Below are 24926 nucleotides of genomic sequence, written 5' to 3'. Positions count from 1 at the left end.
TAGTATCTCCAATTGTTCTTTATTCTTCATCATGGTTAGGCTTCTCGAACGAAGATTTGGGATGGGCTCTACCCACGTTTGTTGCAAGTGCATTGGTGGCTAAAAAGGCCAATAGACATGTCCGGTTGCAAAAGGCACAGCAGAAAGGTGGTAAACTCTGCAAGGCACGATTCTTTCTGCGTTGTCTTTTCTCCTCAAAGGTGATCCTGCGTGCTTTCTCAAAAGCATCAGCAGCGTTATAGATGGTGTGTCTCCAGACGTCCCGACTGAAGGCCAGAGTAGACCAGTTATGATGATCAATATGGCCAAGGTTGAGATGTTGTTTCAGGGAGTCCTTGCATCTTCTCTTTGGGGCTCTTCTCTTGCTCTGGTAGATAATGACAATGAGAGGAGGCCCTGACCTGCTGGTTTTGTTCATCATCTACGCTATTCTAACAGAGATAAAATGGACTGGACTGTAGTACCGTGGCTTCTCTCTATTTTGTTTCAGTTTCTGGACGTCCAAATAAACAGAGATGATGATCTCAGCAGAGGTGTAAATGCTAGAAGAGCTGTGAAAAGGTATATTTTACAATTGGATTTCATTTTCTGTGTTTTTATTTTTCTCTTGTAATTCTGAACATTCCCTTCTTCCATTTCTTGAGGCTATCTTCTGCAACAGTAAGATATAAACAACTGAAACTGGAGGCCTTGAGTTCTACAGATTGGGGCTGGGGGCAAACATGTAGGTGTCCATAAAACATCATGTAACTTCTCGGGGGTTACTGGTACTGGCTGGAAATGAGTAAGTCCAAAGCAATGTGTGGCATTGGATGTATATCCAGCTGTGAGTCTCCTGCTGTAACACTGACTCAGAGGGAACAGAGGCACAACTGCTGCTGTGGCCTGAATGTGCACAGAAGAATTGAGAGATGTGCACTTGCCAAATGCCCAGGGTCTTTCACAAACCTCAGGGATTTGTAAAGGGTAAATAAGAAAACCTCTGGAAGCCAAATCAAACATACTGAGAGTGTGATTCCTCACAAAGTGTTTGGCCACAAACTCCTTCTGCACTGTCATGACTTCATTTATTCATGAGCAACTGCAGTCTAATTATTTTGTCATATGATAAGGTTTGTTGGCTTCACAGCTACCAACAGAAGTGACAGAAGGGCTGGATCTCTCCCTTTCACTGTCTCATCAGCTACACGCCTTTGTAACAGCAGTATCCTTCAAAACTAGTAAGTCATGTTTTGGCAAAAGTAATTAGGAATTTTATAAGCTATCACATGAGGATTCAACATTCACCTCTAGGTCCCACCATCTTATGAATGAAATATTGAAAACAACAGTGAACATGACAGCATGGTTTTTCCTCGGCATAAGAAATAACACTTCTGTATCACATGCAGATGTTGAGATTGTTCTTTAATTTATAATTTAAAATCATACAACTACTTTAAACTCTGGGCAAGGATACTTGGTTCATGCTAAATAAAGTGATCCTTCTTTTTAAAAAGCTGTTAAAGTTCTAGCTATTGAAAAACGTATGTGTATGTGAAAAATGTTTACACAAGAAAATAAAATAGGACAAACTGGAACAGTAGATTCATTTATCTGTGCCTAGGTTAAGGTGTGAACAGGAAAGGAATTTTTTTTTAATTTAATAGAATATATAATTAAAGTGCTCACATTAAAAAAAATACTATTAATGTTAGCAATATCTACTTTTTTATTATATTCACATATATTTACAACAATGAAATATTAACTACATGTGCAATGTATTGAATTTAACTCCTTAAGGAGAAAAACTTTTCCTTAGAAAATTCTTTCATTAAAGAGAATTACAGGGAGAGAAAAGAAGATATATAAGGGTTTTTTTCAAAAGATTAAAAAAATAATCCTTTCCAAAGATCATATGGAGAGTGATGAGAGTTTGAAAGATAAAGCTGATAATCTATGACTCACTTATTATACTAAGAGGAAAGGAAGTGCTTTAAAGGCTATAATCAGAATTGATGTATCCCACAAGAATTTTGGTGGAAAACAGTTATGAAGGTACAAATCAGATTAAAAAAAATAAATAACACAGTCCTAACAGTGAATTGATCAAGGGAAAAAATGTATGAGATTTTGAAAAATCTCAGTTTACTTTAAATTGCACTTAAATATAACTAATTTAAAACACTTCACAAGAAATCTTTTGATATGTTGTGGAGGTTTTTTTGGTGAAAACTATGTATTGCCAAAGGGACTTTAAAAAAAAGGGTTAAACTAAGTGTCATTTCACATATCCACTAGTAAAACCTCGCAATGTTACCTTTAAGCTGTGTCAGAAGTTCGTAAACTCAAAGATCTAATTAAATACTAATTTTGAATTAAAGCTTCAGAAAAAGTTTTGCTGGTGTTATATCCAGTTCTTTACAGTGATAAGCTTTTTTCTTCATGTAAACTATATAACAGTGATTTTTAGAAAATGTTACATGTATTAAGGAATGTAAGACAACTTCAAGTATTTGGGAATAATAATTTTCAACACGACTAAATATGACTTACTCTATATGTACCTGTGTGTTGAAATCAGTGGTAAGAAAACTAATAAAAAAATGGGTCACTTCTTCCACCAAACTAAGTTAGAAAGATGTTGAAGGGCTGTTGCAAGCCAGCAGCCTGAGTTGCTCTGAGTTTGTGTTTTGGAAATGACTGGAAAAAAAGTATGAAAAAGCCTATAGGTAAGTGCTTTAGGTTTATTTTTGTTTGATTAGTTGTGGATTTTTTTTTCCTAGATAGCAAGTCTGCATGAACTTACTTAAACAGACCATGAGAATATGGCTATTCTGTAAATAGTAAGTTCCTATTCCCTTCACATGACAACTACATTCTTCTGTGTGTGTATATTTATGCTGATATACGTGTCACTGAATTACTCTGCACTGGTAAGTAGTTATTGTCACCTTCTTTCTTGTGGAATCAGGTCTCTCAAACTTCATGATGGAGTCAAGTCTCTATGGATGCAATAGCTCTCATGGAAAGGAGCAAATTCCAGCTCAGGTAGGGTATTTTATGTAGTTTCCACTGTTTTGATAAGTCTTAGGTCAAAACTTCACCAGTGAGTGCTAGTAAGTACGTGGAATTTGGTGCCAGCATTCAAGTCTATGACCATTCAAATCTTCGGTCCTAAAACAGTCTTTTTAAACAATTACATTTATTAAGGGTTCACAAGGTAACAGAAAAAAAAAATCTATTTATTTTCTTCTTCTCATGGTCAAGGTGGGAGTCAGCACAAACTGATGATTGTTTTGCAAGACATTATGCATATGACATACAACCCTGTGCATGCAGTTCTTTAGCATTTCACTTTTTCAAGTGACAGTGAGGAGATTCTCCATCTTTATGGGTTTGTTTCCTAGAAATACAGGAAAGTCTTTGAAATTATCCATGACTTCTGCCCTAGACTTGACCCAGAGTGTACCTTTCAGAGAAGCATGGTGATCTTGCAGTTCCTGGTCCTATGTGATGTGAAAACTGTTAGCCATGGCTTGGTACAGTATTCTTTGCTCTATAAGGGACAACAGGAAGCTTTGCTGACAACCCTAGGATAAATTCCTTCCTAACCTAGAGAGCTATGTAATAATGTGATTTGGCTGCTCTCACATTGCTGTATTTTCTTTCTCAAATGCCCACCCGGGCTACATTTCTTACACGTGTTAGACAGACTGTTTTTCTTTTCTTTATAAAAGACGGCATTGGAAAGACATCCAGCGGTTTTTGCAAACATCCTCGAATGAAAGCTGTACTTTTCCTCTGTACATGACGTATGCCATGGAGACAACTCTTCTTCTTGCTGTGTCTCTACCTCTGTGTGGTATCTTTAGTTAGATAATCACACAATAAAAGGAGCACAGATTCATTTATTTAGAAAGCTGATCATGAAAGTTGACTTTTTGCATATTCTCAGTGCACCTAAGAATTATTTCGTGAGTTCTCCATGTACAGTTGATGATATGAGATGTGAGACTAATACTGCTACAAAAGTGGGAGGAGACACTGAGTTAAAAAAAAAAAAAAAAACACAACATATTTTATTTTCACAATTGTGAAAATTGTTTTAACACTTGAAATTGTTTTAACACTTGAAATTTTCCCTGTTGTCTCCAGAATAGATGGTATGGAAATAAGCATGGAGGAGGACTAGGAAGCAAATATAATTTATTTATTACTACTTCTAGGACAAATCTTAAAAAAGAGAATATACTTAATTCCACATACTTAAAAGAAAGTGATGCAATATTTTCAGAGAACAACATTAGTAAGAATAAACCATATGCACAAATTTTATTTCCAAGGGAGTATTGCATATTTCACTTCTCATGTATATTCACACACATGGGTATAACATGGGTACACTGTATTATGGATTAAAATATATATACTCTCTTTACTATATCTCTGTGAATCTTCACGTTGTTGGAAAATCATAGCCATGGCCTTTTGGGGGCTTTAAATGGTCTTTTTTTTGCCAAAAAATCAATCAATAAGATTTCAAACACAGAGAAGTTAATGAATTTTAAATAAATTTGAAAGAGAATCAATTCTGTCCCAGCATGTGGTCTCACACTGAGAACAACATGTTCTCAGGCTTTAGCCTCTCACAGGTCCGTTAGAAAGATCCTGTGCAATAAGACCTGTAGGGAAGAGACATCCAAAAAATCTGTAAAATATTCAAGGATCATCTCCTCCAAGTTCAAGAGTAGTCAATGCCAACTAATGCGAAATTAGGCAAAAATGCCAGAAGGTCTTTGCAAGTGAAGAAAGAGCTCATAACCAAACTCAGAGGCAAGAAGAAACTGTACACAGGGAGGAAGCAAGGATGGGAAACATGGGAGAAATACAGAAACATTGTCTGAGCATCCAGGAGTAAAGTTAGGAAAGTTAAAGCCCACAGAAAACTAAAAATGGCAAGAGATGTCAAAGTCAACCAGAAGACCTTCTGTACGCACACAGGTGAAAAAAGGGATTTGAGGAAAATGTGGGCCCATTGCTTAACAAGGTAGAGCACCTTGTTACACAGGATGTAGAAAGGGCTGAGGTACTGAATGCCAGATGATCTCTCAGGGATCTCAGGTCCCAGAGATCATGGCCAAGGCTGGAGCAATGAAGATTTACTCTTGGTGAAAGAGGATCAGGTCAGGGAATACTTAAGCAAACAGGACATACACAAGTCCATGGGCCCTGATGGAGTGCACTTACATGTTCTGATGGTGATGTCATATATCACTGCAAGGCCACTGTTGATAATCTTTGAACAATTATGGCAACTGGAAGAAGTGCCTGAAGACGAGGAAAGCAATTGTCACTCCTGTCTTCAAGAATGACAAGAAGAAGGACTCAGGAAGCTACAGGTCAGTAATCCTCCCCTCAACCCCTGGGAACCATAATTCTATGAAAATTAGATGAGTGGGATAGATGATATTGGTTTGCATCCACCCATTGCCAGTTCCCATGGTAAAATTCCTCAGTGCCAGCAGGGAATAGGTATTCCTCAATGGCAAGAAGAGTGGACAGCAGGACAAATTGCCCTCTCTCCTGGTGTCTGTTGAGAATGACACATTTTCTTGCTGTTGAAATGTACTATCACTGCACACTGAGATCAGTGCTGAGGATGAAAACTGGTGGCCCTCATGCTGAATGAAGTCTTCCATTCAAAAGTGTGTGGGCTGAACTGCTTGTGACAGGTTCTCATAGCTGTGTGCTAGTGCTCAGTGGAACCAACTGCCTTACAGGACTCACATACACCCTTTGGTGCATCTCAGGTTTAAATTTATGTTTTCTACCTTGTTTCTTTTGCTATTTTTTAAGCAGGAAAATAGAGTTTAAATCCAGCGTACTATCCTAAAACAAGCAAAACTAGAGAATCCATAAAAAGGCTTCAAAAACAAAAGGAATTATTTTTGAAGATTGTAGAATGGTTTATAAGAGCTTCATCGAGGTTCTCTTTGTAAATGTCGTAATAAAGGTTCATTGATTAAAAGAAATTGCTTCTATTGCTCATAATAGCATCTCATTGATTGAAAAGCATTGCCTGTAATGGTTTCCTCCAAAGCAGCATCTGTTATGTATTAACCTTTCAGCCTTCAGAATCATGGGATATGAATTTCTTGCTCAAACTACTGGTCAGATGACCCATCCATGACATTTAATAAATTGCAACTCTGCACATAGATTCAGGATTTCATAAAAACAGGGAAAAACACATTATAAAAAAGGCACAGTTTTCACGATGCCTGGTACAATTGAGTTCTTTATGTTAAAAGGACAAAATCATCTAAGCTCAGAGTGTAAATTCTATTTTATTAAAAGCACCAAACAAATTTTAAGATAATCATCCAGGTTTTAATGATAAACAGCAATGTAATGATTGAACATTGAAGGAAAGAAAATCTGTCATGTCCAGTTTGTTAGAAAAAATCATACAAGGACAAGGCAGCTTTGATTTTCATGTGTGATTTTCAACTTTGAACTAGCTGAAATGATGTAGTTACCTATCAAACTTGCATTAGCTATAGTATGTGTACATGACTACAGAAATACATTCATTATATGATCTCTACTGTAACTTTCTCTTCTTAATATTTAAAAAAGTCTTTAAAAATGCTTCAGTTTATTATTATTAGAGTTTATGAGAGAAAATTTGTATCAGAAAAACATAATAAGGATATTTTTATTAAAAATATTTGATTGTTTTTAGTTGATCTCTAAAATATATTTTATAAATTTGTTTTTCATTCTGCATAGAAGCTACATGCACATCTTAGATTGAGACCTAAACTATCTTTACTAGAAATGAAATACTGTGTGAGGAGGAAGATTTTATTATTAACTGTAAATTTCCCTTCTTTTCTAATGAGACATGGTTCAAAACAATTCACTGACTGTCCTGCTGTAAAGTTGTGTATAAACAATAATTTAACCCTTAGAGATATTTGTATTTGTGACTCTACAGTATAATATCTGACACAAAACTATGTAGCAAACTACTGGACAAAACAGTTTATTAAACATTAGTCTTAAGAGATTTACCAGGGGTTCAAGTTCAGGAGTTAAATGTAGTCTTACTTTAATAAAGGCAAACAGTATACAGACAGCTAAGTTTTAAGCAGTTCACAGATCAGTAGTGTCTGAGTCACATAAGAAGGAAAACCAACTTTGTGATGTTAATGTGCCTTGGTGCCAATTTAATGGCTAGTACTGACTACTGTGTACAAGAAGTAAAAGCATGAAAAATATAGAAAGTAATAAGATACCTAAGATTTCACAGGAAATTTGAGAATATGAAAAAAAAAGGATGCTAAACAAGGAGGTAGGAGGCATAAAAGTAGTGAAGGACTAATATATCCTCAAGGAGGGTCAGTCAGTGCAACTTTTTGTCAAATAGATTATCTGTGTGCAGCATAGCACAGAAACAGATAATATCCAGCGGTGTATCCGAGGCTCCAGATGGGAGCAGCAGGGTGCTGAGCTCTTTTAGAATCCTAAAGTTTAAGATCGAGATAGGCAATAGTATTTTTATTCTTAAAGTGAGATTTAGGCTGCTAAATCTAGCAGTATCAACCTGAGCCCAATTCTCAACTATTACTTAATGATACCCATTCAAACTCATTAGTACCCACTTTACACATGAACATTTTCTGAGTACTCAACGTTGTTCTCTGTATGTAGAATTGTCTCTTGAAAAAACTCTGAAAAATGTGATCATTGCATTATCTTAGTAAGGACACAGAAATTAGACATTTCTTTTACAAAATCCTCAAAGGATTCGGTCCAGGAGTTGAGCTCAGAGCCACCTACCACAAATCTGAAGATTAAAGTTCCTCAACTAAAGCACTTTGCAGTGGCTGTATCTTTTAATAGACAGCAGAGAAGGAACAGATTTGGATAAAATGCTGTTGCTTCCCATATTTTATAACTGTGCAGTGAGGAGCAACTCATTCTGTATCACCCTCTTCTTTTTGAGGTTCAGGTCCACATATCTCAGCTGTGAGAAGGATATTACTAAAGCTACCAGCTGTTAACATAGTCTGAATGTACGTCTAGCTTGCAAATGAGTCTGTTTTTCCTGTCATACAGACTTTGTTCCACTATGCAGGATATATTTCAAGATATCTTAGGCCATCAGAGCACCTGAGGTGTTTGTTTCTCTATATGCTGCTTCTTCGTGGGTAGTTAGCTTGCTCCAAGAATAATGTAGTCATATTTCACAATGACAGTTTCACTTAAAATGAAGAAACAGTTTTCAGAAGACAAAATAAATTTGAAGCTTTCTCCTTTCCCTTATAATTTGTTGACTACAAGACGTGTTTTCACTAATGCTTTGTCCTGAAGGTTGTGAGTATTTGAGGATGGCAGATAAAAGAAGGACAGAGAGGTTATTTGGTCTGGCTAATGTAACAAGTCAAATTCTTTAGGTAATCACTGATAAAATGAGAGTGTACTGAAAGTCCGAAAGAAATAATCTAGTCCACCCAATTTACATGGTTTTAGTCACTACATAGGGAAATCACACACTTCCACAGAGGAACTCGTAGGAAATAGTTGGTCACTTCCCTTACCATCCTTGTATATGTGCCAAAACATGGAATCTAGAAAAGCATTTCTGATATTTCAGGTACCATAACCACTAATACAAACCAGAGTTTTTGCATATTCTATTTGAAGATATATTTATGGACATAAGCTATAGACATAATCTCTTTAAAGATAAGAGATGACAAGCACATTCATTGTTGGCTAGTTTTGGATATTTTTTCATGTACAAGAGACTTTCAATTTCTTTCAGAAGGAACAGAGTTCCTGCTTCTTGAGTGAATGTTATAAAGCCTGTCTTATAAGGCAAAAGTTCAGTACTATCTTTCACGAAGTGATGTAACACTTCAACTTTCCAGCTGCCTACTCACACAATTTAAAATGGAGGCTCATAGAATCAGAGAAATATGATGAAGGTTCATTCTAAAACAAGTGAATAGGATCTCTGGGCTGATTTAGTCACCTAGTCCTGCCTTAGGTCTGAGAAGCTCTTCTGACAGCGCTGGTCAATAGACTGATGACTGACTTGTCAAATCTTGAAAAGCTGGATGATTAGGGATTTTTCCACAGCTCTGGACAAATCACTCTAGAATGGAACCACCTTCCCAGGCAGAGATATTCATCAAGAACCTCCCAAGCATCAGCATATGATCTCTGCCCCTTGTTTTACCATTGTCACTACTGAGAAGAGATGAAAACTATCATCTTCTGATTCAATTTCAAGTTCCCACAGGGGGTAATTAGGCACACAATTTCTATTAGTAGACCTAAGTCACCCAGCCACTCCTCATAGCCTGTGTGCCCTAGGACCTAAGCACCAGTGTTACTGAATTCATGGGTTTTTGCAATGGGCTAGGTGTCCTGAAAAGTAGATAGAGTCAATGATTTTACAGAACACAAGTGGATTTTAAATGCTACTTTTGTAGGCAGATTGGATAAATCTTACGTATTACATAATTTGTCACCTAAATCCTTTGGTAAATTGCACACAATAAAATCAATAATGGAAGTCAACTTCCACTCACCATTCATAAAGCTGGTCAAAGTCAAGAAAATTTAATGGTCTGCCAAGTATATCTAGCTCATCACAATACACTCTCCCTTGAAAAGACTAAATCAGTTTCTAGGAATACAGCAAACAGTTGCCTAGAAAAGTGCCCACAGCCAGGAATCAGGGGATAGTCCTCAGAGAAACAGAGATTTATGGGTTATGAGGACTTGTCTCTGGTTTATTAGATCTGCTTGTAGCAGTAGTCAGCTTTATTACACTTCTCCATATCAGTTATCAGGATGGAAAGTCTTTATTTTAAGATACATTGAGAACATCCTGTTTTCTATTTCAAACTGACCAGTCCCAGTCACTTATCAAGATTTCCTTATCACTTGCACTTTTAATATCCCAGAGAGATCACTAGGGGGCTGTCAACCAGACTGACTTCACATTATAAAATTAGGACTGTGAAACACTTGTATAAATATTACAATCACTTTGTGCCCCTTAAGACAAATCTGTAGCAAACCTTTAATTCTGGACAATCATTTAGTATTAATTTGACTATAAACCAAATCTCCAAGCCTAAGATGATGTGCTGGTTTAAAAGTAAACTAGTAGGGAAATGAATCCAGCTCTCTATGATCAAGTCAGCGCTTGTTCTAGAGCACTGACAAAGATACCTCCAATTTCTGAATGGCCAGCACAGAGAAGTGAAGGAGAAATTAAATAATTCCAAGACACTGAGCAGCCATGAAGAAAACAAGCCCTGGAATAAGTACATTTGCATCACTTGTTTCAGGAAGTTCAGGAAATTAATGAAGCTTCAGAGACCCTCCATGGGGGACATCAAAGGAATTATGTAAAATTTGCAGGTTGCTTTGGGAAGGAGTTTCTGTGCATTGTGGCTTAGTACCAGAAATGCAATCTCCAGACTCCAAGTTAGAAAACAATATTTAATTCCAGTATTTAGAGAGCATAATTTTATTGGTTAGTGTAAGCTCCAAATTTTGAGTCACAAGTGTCTTTTTGTGAAATGCTAGAACTGTGTGAACAGATCAGGTTGTTTCAATATACTCATTTACTACAAGAACTTCAGGGAGAAAATGGAAACTTTGAAAATGTATTTTCTTTCTGTCAGTGAAAAAAAATTCATTTGCTGAATTATTTTAACTGCAGGTCATTACTAAAAAGAAAATAAGTTAAATTGTAAACTGCTGGATTGTATACATCATCCCAAGAGAAGTGATTCATGTGGTTAAATTACTTCTTTGTTATATATTTTCACCTTTTTTCCAGGTTGAATATGTTATATAACAGCTTTCAACTTCTGGATCCTCTAATATTTTCTTTTCTGCTAGATTAAAAGTTAATCTACAATCTAAAATACCTTTCCTCTGTAGAATAGGATGAAGACAGCTCTTAATCTCTCAGATAAATTAAACAGATGCAGAGTTTCTTTATATTATAGCAGGCTTTCCAGACTTTGAGCATTCTTGTAGGTCATTTCCTTACTGCATTCCAATTTGTTAACCTAATTTTTGAAGTGTGGATCCCAGAACACAGTATTGTAATATACTGACAACTTCATGACTGCACCATAATGGGCTATAGAGGCACTCAGTAATATCACTATAGGTATGAGATACACATTAAAATAAAATAAGTAAAAGAATGGTGAAATTTATGCTGAAAACTAGATCACAGGTTAAGTTGTGTCTAGGTTGCAATAGTTTGGGGGTTTAAGAAAGACTCGGTTTTGATGCTGTTGCTTCAATATAAACTATAAACAATATCTAAAGAAAACCCCTTAGAATCATTAGCAACTGACAGATTTTATGGACTTTTAATGTTTTATTGGTAGTTTACTAAAGAAAGAGAACTTCAGACAGAGGGTCATAAATAAACGGGTCCTTGTTTCTCAGTATGGGGTGATCACAATGAATGATGGAAACAGATTTTCTAGAGAAACTCATATCTGGGAGTAAATGTAACCAGAAACATTTTTGTTTGTATGTCTGTCTATGTCCCTGACAAAAAGAGTCAGTTACTAAATGTATATTTGTATACAAAAAGGAAAGTTATTCAAAAGAAAAGTTATTTTCTTTTTTTTTAAACTTTTAATTAAAACTTTCAGAAATTTTTATCCCACATGAAGTAATAAATTCATTAATTTGCCTGAATAGTCCTAAATATATAATTGTTGTTTTTGTTGTTGTTTTGGTTTGGGCTTTTTTTTTGTTTTGTTGGTTTGTGAGTTTTTGTGATTTCTTCCCCTTCATACTCCCCTAACTGTGAGCAGTATTTTCAACATCCATAGACTTCCTTATATTAAAAAGTGCTTTTATAATACTTGCAAGTTTTATCCATGTATCCAGGCAACTAATCTACTAATTCTCCATCATACTTAATATTTTTATTCAATTTTTGCAGTTTAGGGGAAAAAAGTTTGTACAAAATAGAAAATGAGACATGGTGGGCATAACTTCACATATCTCTGAAAATATCTGGGACACAGCTGATTTAGATAAAGATTTATTCATTTTTGTATTAGCTAGCAGTGACTAAATAAACTCAAAACTTTCCAAGTTTCTTCTGTACTCTTTTGAGTGCTAAAACTTATAGTGTCCTACAAGTTTATGACGGGGTTTTACCATTCTTTTTTGTAATTTTTGAGGTTACATTAAACATTGAAGAAAGCAGGCTTCAGAAATGTGTTGAAAATAAACCCTTGATTTTCATGATAAAACAATCTAGTTGCATTTCACACAGTGTGCCCTCTCCTCTTCAAATGTATGTGGGGAGTGGGGGTTGGTAAGCAAGAACTACTAGCACATTTTGTCTTTCTTCTTGTCTGGTAGAGACACAATTCTTTTCTCTGGATGCCTTAACTTTATCAAAAAGATAATATTTAAAATTCTTTGGAATCATAACATTAATTTACTTCTCTATAAGTAATTCCATCTTGACATTCAGAACATAAGTGGAACCAGCTTTCCTGGTGGTCTTATTTTGGAGATTTCACCAGATATCAAGACATAATGGTCTAGAAATCAGACATGAATTTAACAAAACAGTAATACATTATATGATGAATGTCAAACTGAAACTACGTTACATGTTCCTCCATCCTTATTACATTTCCTCTTTATAGCATGAACAGCTGCTTCCAAGGAAGTCAGTGAGAACACTTTCAATGAATGAATGTATGAGGGAATGAATAAATGAATGAATATATTTCTGCTGTAAGAATATCAAATTCAGATCTTGTTTCTACTTTTGTTAATTTTAAAACTCTCATTGAGTTCAAAATTTCTCTCACCTTGCTCTACAAAGGTGTCTTTAGCTGGTCCTAGATTTTATAGCATGCATATGATAGAAAAATATGATAATAACTTATTAGAAAAGACATCATAAATTACTTAACTTTGTTTTATATTTCCCCTGTATTCTGGCATCTTATATTAATTTGAACAAGCTATGTTGAATTAAGGTGACAAGCAGAAGAGGACTTTGGGACCTCCAGAACTGTCAAATAGGAAGAAATTGCTTGACTCTGATTTCATTTTAAGAAAGTAACATTATTATTTGGCCCTGAAGTATTGTGGTCATAAACTGATAAAATTATCCAGAAATGCCTTAGAGACATCTGAATATTCCCAGTTTGAACAGCAATATGCTGAGGAATAAATTTACATTTTTAGTAGCTTAGTTCTACTTTATGTATCCCCTAAAGGGCAATGTTGTTCAATATACTTTGTTGAAGCAAAATATGGCTGTTTAGTGTGTTTATTTAACTAGCTAATGCTCATTTGCTTATCTGACACTTAAAGACACTAATGCTGCACTGAGCTTTGTGTCACTTTTATATTATTACCTACAGGGAAAGGAAAGAAATTCCACCTCTTTTTTGAAACCTTCTGCTAGAATAGTAAAATATCTGATCTTGTGCTGAGGCTGGGGCGTCTCCATTTCTATAATGCAACAAATGCTTTTCACAAGTCATCAAAGCCTCCTTCACCCTCAGTGGAATAGCATGTGCCTTGCACAAATAGTGCTCATGGAGTGATCATAAAGAGTAGTCACAGAGCAAACATATGAAGCGTGTAGAGTAAATCCCAATTTACAGCACATGAATGTGTATCCTGAGGCCTTCACAATGTACACACCTTCCCAAACAGGCAACCTGAGTCAGCACAGTAGGCCTGGCCTATCTCTGCAGAACAGCATTGGGTCTGTTCATATTAGTTTCCAGGTCCTCTTCCTTCTGCAGATGAACAGTAACCAATGGATGGCTTTCTAGGAAACTACTGTTACTATTGATAAGTAGTGCCCAGAGGATTCAAGGAAGACTGGGCTATGCTTAATCTTTAAAAGCAAGTAAGTAGAGATAGTCCCTATCCAGAAGGATGCCTCATCACATTATAACAATAATATGTTATAATGTGAGCAAATAGATGCAGTTAGCTCTGGAACAATGTCATGTTGTTTACCTTAGTAAAATAAGAATGTTTTTGTGGTAGAATAGCATTAGTTCTGGATGCATTTTACCTTTGCAATCCATATCCTGCAGAAACCTCCATACACACAGGAAAGAATAAGTTTATAAAATCTTTACTATCTTATAATACAGTATTTCTATTGCTGGAGTTTTGTAGAGTTGTTCATGCTTACTGGGAGTATGAATATACTTGAGAATGCATCTGTAGAAGTCTTTAAGGTACAGTGAAGGCCTGTAGTTTAATATGCTTTGGGCTAAATGTGGCATTCTTTTAAATTTATATCCTTAGTGTCTTCCACCACAATGAAAAATCTCAGCTGAAACAAGAGAGAAAGTACTATATTTAGTTTTCAACATTTCTCACTTACTGTGTTCAAACATGCTGAAGTCCCCAAAAATTCTAAAATGGCAATTATCTATCAAATCATGTCCAGTAGATTCCTAAAATATTTGATTATACAGAATAGAAGAGCATTTCTCATAGGCATCTCTGCTAGTTTTGACTGGAATAGAGTTAATTTTCTTCACAGTAGATGGTATGGTGCTGTGTTTTGGATTTGTGCTGAAAGTAGTGTTGACACAGATACGTTCTCATTATTGCTGAGCAGAGCTTACACAGAGTCAAGGCCTTTTCTGTCTCTCACACCACCCCACCAGCAAGAAGGCTGGAGGTGCACAAGGGGTTGTGAGATGACACAGCTGGAACAGTTGACCCCAACTGACCAAAGGGATGTCCCACACCATATGGCTTCATATTCAGTATATAAAGCTTGGGGAAGAAGAAAGAAGGCAGAGAGACATTTGGAGTGATGGTGTTTGCCTTTTCAGGTCACTATTGCATGTGATGGGACCCTGCTGTCCTGGGGATGGCTGAACACCTGCCTGTCCATGAGAAGTGGTGAACTAATTCCTCGTTTTGCTTTGTTTTTGTGCACAGCTTTTGCTTTACTTGTTAAACTGCCTTTATCTCAACCCACAATTTTTCTCACTTTTACTCTTCAGATTCTCTCTTCCATCCCTTGGGGCAGGGAGGTAAGTGAGCAGCTGTGTGAGGCTTAGCTTCCAGCTGGGGTTAATCACAACAGCATCTTGAATACTTAAAAGCCTATCCCAGCATAGTAACCCTACTCTCAAGTTTTATCTTTTCTTTTTTTTTTTTTTGGTGTAGAAACATTTCCCATAACTTATATTTCCTCAGAATGTTCATTTTGGCAAACAGAAAGACAAATCACCAAGTACTGTTGTCATGAAGTACCCGTTCCACTAACTTAATGTTTTTTGGTTGCAGTCTATTCATTACCCATACCTACTCTCCTCTCTAACTCCCAATGAAAGACAGTGCACTTCGCTGCAATGATCGTGCAGGACATTTTGAAGAGCATCGTTCTAGACAGCTCTAATCTTCCAAGTCCTTCATATCCACTTAGCAGATATATCCTCCAGGATCCCTCTTTACTTTTCACAGATGTTGGGTGTAATGAAGCAGACAATGTATGGAGCACATAATGATGTGTCTTGTCATGTGGCATCACTGCTTCCATATCACTCTTCCAAAGTACACATCACTGACACTTTAAGGCCCTTAGGGTAAGGTTAAATGCCTACTTAGTCTTGGCCATCAGCCCAGTGAAAGGCTCCAAATTGCACAAAGGCAGGGACTAAACTGGACCTTCAAAAATGATTGATGGTCTCACAACTCTACTTGTTCCCTTCTCTGCAAGGCAAAGTATTTCCTTTCTCATTCCAGCAGGCACGCAGAAGGATGAGAGTAATCTGATCACATATAGCTATTTGAAATGTAAAGATCAGTGTTTGAACTCATTTTCCTAGAATTGTTCCATGGTTAATGAGTATCTAGTCTCTGGTACCAACAGTTCTGGACTCCACTTTTTCCTATCCCTAGACCTGTTAACTAAGTCATATATTTTTCACGCCTAAAATTGAGCATGTCTCATTATGATTGCCCAGATCCTCCTTCTAACCCTTCTTATAGATAAGCATCGCATTTGCCAGTCAACTTGAACCTCCCCAGTTAGCCAGAATGGCTGGTAAATGATGGAAAGTGACTCAGTGAGCATCACTGTCAACTCCCTCAGTACCTTTGGATGCATCCCATCTGTCCCCACAGACTGGTGCAGCAGGTCACTGACCATTTCCCCTTGAATTATTTGGGCTTCATTCAGTTCCCCATTCCTGTCTTTCAGCTCAGGGGGCTGTGTACCCTGAAAACAGCTTGCCTTGCTACTGAAGGCTGAGGCAAGAAAAGTCATTGAGAACCTCAGCCTTTTCCTCACCTGTTGTCTCTGTTTTCCTGCCACATCCGCTAAAGGGTGGGGGTTCTCCTTAGCACTCCCTTTGCTGCTAATGTTTTTATAGAAACATTTTTATTGTCTTTTACAGCAGCAGCAAGATTAGGTTGTAGTTGGGCTTTGGCCCTTCTAACTTTCTCCTGTGTAACCTCAAAACATACTTGTAGTCCTCTTGAGTTGCCTGTTCCTTCTTCCAAAGGGTATAAACTCTCTTTTTTTCTGAGGTCCAACCATTCAAGCCAGGTCAGTCTTCTTCCCCACTGGTTTGTCTTTCAGCACATGGCGATGGCCTTCCTCTGCCTTCAGGATTTCCTTCCTGAAGAATGACCAGCCTTCCTGGAGTCCTTTGTCCTTCAGAACTGCCTGCTGAGGGAATCTGACAACCAGACTCCTAAACAGGGCAAAGGACTGTCACCTTGGACTCTGAGAGTCCAAGGTGACAGTTCTGCTGACCCTCTAAAAGAGGGGTCTGTTAGTTGTGAGATAGTTTCACTTTGCAGGACTTCAGGACTTTCTTAGGGAAAGGACGGTCTTTTGACAAAGCTGCGTCATAGTCAAATGTCCAGGGAAGAGGATCAGAATGACAGAGCATTTGTTTCTTTATGTGTGAGAGTTTGTGCTCAACATTACTGCTGAGGTCTTATAACACTTTGTGTAGCATACAATCTCCTTTATATTTTGAGTATTCCATATGGTAGATACTATGCTGCCAAGCTAATGGATACTTGGAAAGGACTACTGGAGTTTGTGGCATTTTTACTGTCAGTTGCAGCATCCCTGGTCTGCTGATTACTTGTTTAATATAGGCTGTAAATGATATATTACAAAAAAGGACACAATGATAGCTGAATTTGAAAAAAAAAACAGCGGCATGTGGATGTACCAATTATAAAAAAATCCACCTTAAGACTGTATTACAGTGGTAGTAAGAGCTTTCAGTTCAATAACATTAAATCAATGCAATTAGAGAGAACAAACTGGATCAATGTGACATCTTGGTGAAGACATGACCTTATTGTTCAATGCTAGAAGAAAAATCTTTTTGAAAGAACTATTCATTTAACTATTGAGAAAAGGAAAAATATATAATTGGATAAAAAATTCATGCCTTTTGTTCTTTACCTAGAAGATTATTAATAATTGGCATGGCAATTATGTAAACAATCTCAGAACTTTTCATGTGTTAGTACCAGCAATGTTACTTTTATTGAATTGGCATCAGAATAAATACAGGAGAAAATACGTGATATTTTTGCAGTTAATAATTGTGCATAGTTTCATCACACTCCTCCCCTCCAGTAAAATTTTTAAACATCTTCTTTCAAATTCAGGTTCTGTCTACTATCTCAATTCTATATGTAGTCTTTTTCTTGAATCATTTGTAAAATATTATGTCCAATTTTTTTTGCACTTGGACTGATATTTAAAAAAAAATCCAAATAGTTGCAAAAATGGTGTTGCCAAGGCAGTTTTATCCTCTGAAGACTTTGTTTAGCAAATGATTATTCTTGCCTGCATGACATGACATTTCTGCACAAAGGAATCATTCTTTTTGGAAATGACCCTGGTTACAGATTCCTTAGCTTTAGACACATAACTGCAGGTAAAAGCATCTATTTTCCAACAGAATCTTGTGCAGAAGACACACTGTTAGAGAAAACATCTTCTGAGTAGTATGCATGCATGCATTCATGCAGCAATCCAGACAGTGGAAAAGTTGGTTTGTCACCTCTGCTTTTTATAAACATAATAGAGCTTCTTGTGACCACCTTTTTTCATAAGAAACCTGGAAGTATGGTGCCAAACCTTGCATTTGGAATTTTCTTTTTGAATGAGCTTAGGTTGAAAGCAACTCCAAGTTTAATTTATTACATAGCTTAGTTTCATGATCCCATTCTGCCAATATAACTAGGCTAAAGCTGTCATCTTTGTTTCACAGGCAGTTTGAACCCTCCGTGGGTACAAAGACCATTTTCACTAAAGTGACTAGCAAGAGGGTTGTCTCATGAGATATGGTGCAAGAATATGATCATTACTATCAGGACAGAGGGGGTAGATAGAAACAGCTATATCCTGTATATCCTCCCATCTACATAGAGAAAGATTTTTACTCAGGCATTCCCTGAGAGTACATTTGAGCCTATATAATGCATCGAGAGAAACCACAGATAAGCTTGTAGAAGAGAAGAGTAATGGAAAGAAATTAATTGCTATTTTTTGTTCCCAGCAAGTTGGCTGTAGAGATGGAACAATTATTTTTGTACTAAAGAGTACAAAGGGAGTAAAAAGAAGAGAGGTAATGAACAAAAATTGCAGCAAGGGAAATTCTAATAAGATATAATTAAAAAGTAGCATGATGCAGACGGTGAAGCCCTGAAACAAGTTGATCTCTTTAAAGTAGAAGACCCATAACTGCCTTGGACATATTCCTGAGCCATTTAATCTAACTTGAAGTTAGCCCTGCTTTGGAATGGGGACTCCAGAGTTCATTCCAATCTATCCAATGATGACATAGATGTTTATTCACCTCTGAGAAATAGCATAGATATAGTCTACTTATAGGAGAAGATTACAACATCTAAAGCAACAGCTGTAGCACTCTGCTTCCCACTGCTTCTAAACACTGTGACACAGAACACACCACAGGCTAGTTTGCCGCAGGATTGAAAGGCTTAAAATCTTTTATTATCACTGTTTGATATATCTGGCATCCCTTGTGACAGGATAGAAAAAATACATGCATTGTGCATCTATTCTCTAAAAATTTGTGTGCCTTCAGACCTTTGTACATCTTTTGGAGAAAAGGAATTGTATACAATGCTATTCAGCATTTCTCTAAATTTAAATTTCAAGGTGCCATAATACTGCTGTTTAGGCATGTTATGTTCTTGAATAAGCTTGCAGTATATTTGAACATGGTTAGAAAGGTAGTTTATGACATTCAGCCCAAGATAAAACAAAATTATGAATTCTGTGCAGGAACAGTTTTTATACTGGCTTTCTCCCAATACTGTTTAAAACCCATTATTTAACTGTTGGCTCCAGCTTCTGTGTTTTGTTGTTAGGTTGAGGTTTTTTTCAGCATTCTTTTGGGAATAATTTAAAAGAACTTTTCCTACTGTGGCTGGTTGCTCTTTTAGAAATGCTTCATAAAGACCACTGCATCTACTGATGAAAGTGTTGCTGTATGGTGATATCACGCAGTACTGTTGAAGTACTGAGAGTGTAAAGATGAAGTCTTCTGAACTTTGTAATTAAAATAAAACTACAGCTTTTTTTTAAGGATGGCAATATCCTGCCCGTGAAATTCCCAGGAATCTTAGAGTGGTGGTTTTATTTGTAACTGTATAATATTTCAATGAAATCTGTAATGAAATATGCAATTCTTACTAATCTAATAAAGGCCGTTAAACTCTAGTCATCTAAGTCATACACTACAAATAAGTATGGCCTGCAGTACTACACTGAATACAGTAGACTAGTTACACAGCCCTGATTCAGAGCAGCCAATAATCTGGGAGTGTTCTTATATTCTTCTTCCTTTTATTTTTGTTGACCCCAGGAGATACACTTGTGAAAAGACAAACATATTGTGTGTTCTTTGTTTACTTTCACAGAAGAAAGGTAAGAATTCTTAACTGACCTGAGAAAAACTCATGATATAAATCTTTGATTTTTCATTTACTCTTTAACTATAGTCTATGAAATTAATAAGTGTTTTGCAACCTACATGATTTCAGAAGACTAACTAATTTGTTTGATCAAATTAAATTAAATGAAAGGACAATCACTTGTAAACAATAAAATCTGAAATGTAATTTTAAAATTAAAGTAGTGAATGCTTATTTAAATCTTGTGCTGAATATATGGATATAATGTGCAAATATATCTCATTTAATAAACCTAGGAGAGTCTAATGCCATCTGTTCTGGGAAACATAGGTCTAGAGGTTTACATCACTGCCCAAGAGAAGAAAGGTACTGTATATATTTAAGAGTACCAGGATGATTTACCTGAGTTAAAGTTCTGACTTCTGTTTTCCTTACTCTTTATTTTCACCTTAAGTTGCACTATTTCTTGCATTAAATTCACATCTACCCAAAACTAAGTTTAAAAATTGAACTGAAACTCTCCAAATGAAGTAACAGTTTCCCTTAAATATGACAGAATGACTTATCCCTGTTGCATGACAAAAGAATGTAATCCCACCAACCCGCCAATGCCAAAAGTATGGGTACAAAATCTGATTTAAAGAGGTCAAGTATTTCTAATAATTCCTCCTTATTCCAGAATTTGAGTTAAATCTTTCAAAATTTTTCCTCAGTTGCTCAGTCTAAAAAATCAGTTATGAAGTTTGCAAGCAGAAGCAGTCTATTATTATATTGACTAAAATGAAATATCATTTGAAAGTCATTTGAACCATACATCAATCATGATGGCTTGTAAATTAATTAGTACAGCGTATTTGAGGGTGACTGTGAATATTTTTTGGTACTTTATTGTTCATTCCTGTGGCCAGGGTTGACCTGATAAAAGAGGTCTCAAATGCTTTATAAACTTTCTTCATAACTCATGTTCTGTACCTATAAAAATAGGTTGCTTGGCTGGAAAATAGGACCAGCTTGCTGTTCTCCCTTGGCAATGAGTGACTTGGGGAAGTTAAGAGGACCAAAGTATTTTATTTTAACCACCCTTCTACCCTTCCTTTTAACCTACTTCTACCCATCCCTGGATATGAACTAAACTCCCTTGCTGAAAATTTTACATGTAGGAATGCAAGAAGATAGAAACAAGTGGGTTTTTTTAAAACAATAAATATATTTGGCAAGGATACACGATGGACCACTATGGTCTTGATTTTGCAAAGACTGGGAAATCTGGATGCTTTCTTTAATTCTTGTTTTCAGCTCCTGCCACACAATATCCATTCTACACACATTTATATCAGCTCCACCATTTCAATGAACTACATTCCCACCTTCAAAACATGAGGAAATAATAACATAAATCCAAAGAAAAATGATCAAAATAGAATATTCTTCTGTATTTACCTGGCTGTATGCAATTCTCCACAGGTTATCTTAGAGAACAAAGAGAAACATAGATATTCCGTGTTGTCAAAGTCTTGCTGTTTGCTTGAAAGTCATTAATTGTTAAGTGCTTAGAGCAGTGCCTGTTGTGAAAAATACTTTTAAACTATGGTTTAAATAAATGTATGTAATATTCCAGTAAGAAAATGCTAATATTTACCTATCTGGAGAAAAATATTTTCTTTTACAGCCTTTTCAGGCCTAACATACAGCAGACAGTCTGTAACCATAGCAATCAGCTGTATTGATGAAGAACCCAGCTAGGCCAAGCAAAAAAGAAATTGCAGTGTAAGGAAAGATCTGATTAGTGCAGTTGTGCATGCCACTGACAACATGAGGATATTGGCTCCTGTTGAGTGGAGCTGGTCAAACAGGGAAAGATATTTCAGCAAATATTAGCTAAAAATTAAAAATTACTTGAGTTCATCTGCGTTCACTTTTTCTGCAGAGCTTTGGGATTCACTTGAATTTCTTGCTGAAAATGAGCTTTTTATTTTCATATAAACATAAAACTGAGTATTATAGGCATTTGTACAGAAAATAATACAGGTTAGATGAGTAGTTAATCTACGGATCATATTATGGAAAAAGGATGTCCAAAGGACATTAGGAGCTAAACATATCAAAGATCCAATCACATCTTCACTGGCTCAGATAGGACTTGGCAGTAACTTGAAATTGTATTCCCCTCTGAGGCTATGAAACATTAAATACCAGTGAGCAAGGACATAAAAAACTACCAGTTGCTATAATTCTGATCAGTCACAATTAAGTTTGGGATAAAAAACATCCAACTAGCAGACCCATGAAAGGACAATTATAACAGTTTAGAGTATCTGGAGTACATTGACATTACTTATTTCTTTTATTATGGTCATTCTTGCTGTCTCAGTATTAAAAATCAGCTGTTGAGAAACTGCTGTGTTGATTTGTGAGCTGCAAATTCCCCAAATGAAGTGAGATCTTCTGGCAACTACATCTTCCAGGTTGGAGGTTCCTGTGTTGTGTTGTTCTATACAAAAAAATCAAGTCCACCTACAATCTCCTTCTTGACAATTTATGACAAAGATAAACTCTGTGAAGCAGTATCTACCTTCCATTCCAAAGTCCAGAGCTTTCAATAAAAGAAAAACCCAACACACTCTTTACTTTCACAAGTTATTGATACTCTAATTATTTGTAGAAGCAGTTCTGAAGAATCCTGATTTTAGGCAGTACAATAATTACATTATGCTACACTACATTAGAAATAAATGTGAATAGATCCCAGTTTAAGGTCCCTATATGAATACGTTTTAAAGGTCAGAGAAGGTGACACAAGGCTATCAGGAGTTCCCATTGCAGACAGTGGTCGCAGTACATCTGGCTATTATCCAGTAGCAATGGCTTAGTGGGAAGCATTGGATGACAGAAAGTGTAAGACTCAGCAGCATCTGGAAAATTAACAGAACCTACTGGCAACTTTTCCTCCTTCCTTCAAAACATTTTAAATACTTCCTATTAGTGACAGATTAAAACAGGACTGTCTGCTTTCAGCAGGGAGAATTTCCTAAGGGACCACTGACTGAGCCTGGCAGAGTGGGAAGAAGCGTGGAGAAAGTAAGACCCACTCTGACATGAAGCCTGCAACAGATCTGGCATTAAAGACTCTTGACCATACCATATTCCTACAAATATTAAGATACAGTCCATCTGTATGTATTGGCATGTATTGTTGAGCAGAGGCCAAATGCCAAATTACTTGCATGTTACCGTGTGTTTGTGTGCATACACACACACATGTATGTGCACGTGCAAACACACACAGAGTCACACGTACATTATGTACTCATTCTTTAAATGAAGTTTAGAAGGCACAATTTCTATATTGCAGTTGAAAGTTTAAATGATCACATTAACATCTTAGCATGAATAAGGTGGGAAACCGATGATTGGAAATCCAAGAGCCACATCTCCTGAAATCTTTGTGAAATTTAATTTAAAAATAAACTTTCAAATATATGTTATACTACTGAGTTGTATATTCAAAGATAAATTAAAAAAAAAAAAAAGAATGAAAGACACTGACAAATTCTTCTAATACATATTCCTTAGTTAAACATTGAAGTCATGAGGATATATTCATTGGTCTGGAAAGGAAGAAGGAAGAACTACAGGATTTACTTCTATATATTTCATTTTCATCTCAACTTCAGTTTTGCTAAAGGTACACGATGTAGCGTTATACTTTGGTAAAACTAATTATAACAATGTTAGGAATTGCAATCAAGACATGGCTTGCCATGTGAGACATGCAGTCAGAAGGGGTTCTCTGGATTAATCCAACAATTTTCCAACAAATTTGCAGCAAACTTCAGATATTAAATTGTTAATTCACTGAAAATTTGAACACAACTGATCAATTAATTCACTCCAGAGAAGCCTGGTTCATGGGGTGTTTCTATTCTGGTACTGAAAGTTCTTATTAACTTTATCATCTATGACTTCCTGTGAACTTGCAATTTATCATCTAATAAAAAAAATCTGCTGGTCTATTTCATGATCTTTTGACTTTATAATGGTAAAGCCACCTTGGTTCAAATTCAACTATCTGTATTTTATTTCTTTTATCTGTGTTCCTTCTATCAGGAACAAATCTGTGTACAGATTTTAGAATCCTGAGCCTGTGAGATCCACAATATGGAAAAATTAACAAAGGTAATCTGCAATGGAAATCTTGACTCACTAAAATGAGTCACAAAACAGGCAAGGTGTTACACAATATACAGCCATAGATTACAAATCTAGTAGAGACCACATGGACTCCAGTTTGAAATTTTGGATGTCAGGTCATATATTTTCAAAAAATACTTCCCACTTAAAGAAAGTACATACTTGAGAGAAATACCTTGTTTCAATTGCTGCTGATATGGAGCCAACCAAAATTCTTATGAAGTTGTTCATGTGGTTAACTACATTCACTAAAAACTGCATCACCATTCTTGTCTTCATTTGTCAAACTTCATTCTGCGTCTCATTTTGTCTCTGTACAGTAGATTTAAGAGCCCTCTCTTATCAAATTTCTTCTACATAGGAAACATGCCCTTTAACCTTCTCTTTGGTAAGATAAACAGCCAGAGATCCCCCATTCTTTTATAACAGAGGCACATTTTACAGTCCTTTAATCACAACTTGTCTCTGAGCCCTCTTCAGTTTATTAACACCCTTCTTGAATTAGGAATAGAGTTGTGGGAAAAGGATACTTTCGTTCTCAGAAATTCCTCTACTTTTCTGCTTAGATCATTGGCTGACTAGAGTTGGATTTAAAAATACCTCCATCACCCTCTTCCCTTGCGTTGGGCAAATTTCCTGTATATAACAATTATTTTAGTCACCTTTGACTGTTAAATCTAAAAAGTTCCCCTCATAGGGACATTGAATACAAACTTCATGTTTTTACTCATACTTAGTGCTCTTTAATTTTTTTGCAC

This window comes from Manacus vitellinus, unplaced genomic scaffold (assembly GCF_001715985.3).
Source record: "Manacus vitellinus isolate BGI_N305 unplaced genomic scaffold, ASM171598v3 scaffold_3_pilon, whole genome shotgun sequence".
NCBI classification, from domain to species: domain Eukaryota; kingdom Metazoa; phylum Chordata; class Aves; order Passeriformes; family Pipridae; genus Manacus; species Manacus vitellinus.
This window is presented reverse-complemented; position numbering follows the sequence as displayed.